This window comes from Parus major, chromosome 6 (assembly GCF_001522545.3).
Source record: "Parus major isolate Abel chromosome 6, Parus_major1.1, whole genome shotgun sequence".
In the NCBI taxonomy this organism is placed as follows: Eukaryota; Metazoa; Chordata; class Aves; order Passeriformes; family Paridae; genus Parus; species Parus major.
In genome coordinates, this window is record NC_031775.1 from 28485773 (window position 1) to 28488318 (window position 2546).

Sequence of the window (2546 nt, forward strand, 5' to 3'; positions counted from 1 at the left end):
CCCCATCCCTGGAAATATTCAAGGCCAGGCTGGGTAGGTCTTGGAGCCCTGAATAGGGGAATAGGGGGATAGTGGAAGGTATCCTTGCCCATGGCAGGGATTGAAACTAGGTGACCTTTTATGTCCCTCCTAACTCTTTTCATGTTAGAAATTTCAGCAGGCTTCTGATGAACATCTGAAGCAATCTAGGGAATTACACTAAAAAGAAAACCAAAAAAACAAAACAACAAACCATTAAAATATAGACACAGTCCTAGAACTTTGAAAAACAGAAAATGCATGACAATTTTTACAGTAGGTTGTTTATGCTGGTGTAAAGTGTTCTTGCTCTGCTAAGCCAGGGAACAGAGCCAGTCTGATAGACCTGAACCCTTCCTTCACTTCCAGATTAACATCACATTTTGTGCTTTTGTAAACACTAAGAGCTGTGTGAAACTGAAAATGCCTTTCCAGGATTATCTCACAGCCTCTAGATCATAGCAGTAGATTTTCACTGAATTCTCAAGACTGGTGAAAAACTTAGAAGTCTGCACAACAAATTATTGCATTTAGAGTGCTGCCCAACAGGGGCCATCTAAGGTGAGGGTGGGGTTTTTTTTCCTGCTAGGAATGGAAGGGCGGTTGAATTTTTGGTTTTGCATCTTTTCATGTAAAGCGTTTATTACCTCGTGGCTCAAGTCGCCCTGGTCGCATCCAGGAGGTGGCAGTGGAGGAGCATCCATCCCTCCTCATACAGGGCTCAGGGTTCGGGACTCAGGGGTGGGGCAGCTCCACGGCTGTTTGGACATATTTACTAAGTGCTGAATGATGGAACAAACCGTGCCTGGATTGTCCCCGCAGCCAGGCTCGGGGGAAAAGCAGCACCAGAAAGAGAAATGCAACCAAGATGTTCTGATATGTCCCTTACCAAGTGTGTCTCATTTTCTGCTAAAGACAGCAGGATCAGCTTGATGTCTTTTCATAAATAAACACTAAAAAAACCTCCTATTTAATTTTTTGTTTGAGGGATATTTGGGTTTATTTAATTTTCTATAGAGTAGTGCTCAAATGGAAGTTTCTTTCTGAAAGAAATAGACCCTGGGTCTGGTTAGAGAGGAAACAATGAACACCACCTAAAGTCACAGAGTGAGCTTTGGTACCTTCTCATTCAACAGGGAGAAAAGTGGGTTCTGCATCAGACTCTGACATGGCACAGGCCTGAAAGGCTGAATAAACATGCTGGACTAATGAAAATGTAGCAATTTTCCTGCAATCCAGGATACTCTTTTCTGAACAAAAGCCACAACATGTGCTTGTAATGGAGTGACATTCATGCAGCACAGCACTCAAACACACCTTCGAGCCAGAGCATGAAGATCCATTTCCTAATGCCCTGTCCCCTGACAGAGCAATTAAACAAAATGTTCTGTGAGAGCCAACCCTGCTGGAAGGGACTGTGATAAAGGAAGGATCTGCCTCCACTAATGGCACTGACTCACTTCCCAAAAGCTGAAATCACGAAGTGACCATCAGTAATTAAGGGGCCTGACACATTCCAAAATTCCTTTTCCTATGGTACTGAACCTTCCCTCTGAGCTGCACATGAAGTCAGTGGAACATTGATTCAGCACTTTCACAAACCCTTTAGCATGGGCACAAAACCCCAGGATTCTCTGCCATGGTGTGTGAGAGACAACCTTCACCAGATAACACTGCTGAATTTTAACATCATCTATCCATCTATTTTAACATCTCTTGTCCAGTTACATAGGAACACAGACTTAGCAAAAACATCAACCATCACAAACAATGGAACCTGTTATTTACTTCAGAAATAATAAATAAATGCTAGGACCCAAATCACAGTCTATTTTAATGCAATTCCTCTTTGTGCTGGCAGACCAGGGTTACATTTCTAAAAATGTATTAGAAATAAATCACCAAAAAGTCAATGAAGTGTAGTAAATATTAATCCATCAAGTGTTAAGGGACAACAAAGACTGCCCTGAAGTCTCTGTGTGTCCTGCTCATGAAAAGCAATGAGTTGGTAAAGTTACCTTCTTCCTCCTTTGCTGTGAATATTACATTAATTGGTTTTGCTTGGAGATGTACAGGGGAATTTGCACTAAAGGCAGAAGAAAAGAGTCAGGAGAACAAGAAGAAAACAGCTTTGGAGAGATGTGCTGCTGGGAAACACCAGAGGGTGCCTTTTGCTGGAGTGTGCTGGTGGGAACCAGTGTGGTGCTCCTGTTCTCCCCATGGTGAGGCTTATTGGGGTGGAGCAGGCTGCACCCTAAGGTCCTGCACAAACACAAAACACATTGTAGAATACCCAAGTCCTGGTTATAGATGAAGCCCATTGGCAGGGGGAGTTTTTATTGGGTTTTTTATTTGTTGTTTGTTTTTATTTTAATGATCCTTCAGTTTTGGGGGTTTCACATTGTCTTCCTGGTGGGGTAAGGATGTAGGATGAAAGTGAGCTTTATGGGTTTGTGCTGTCCTGATTTGCACAGCTCTGTTTGGTGTCTATGGTAGTGGGCTGGGCTCTGCTGGACAAGCACAGATTT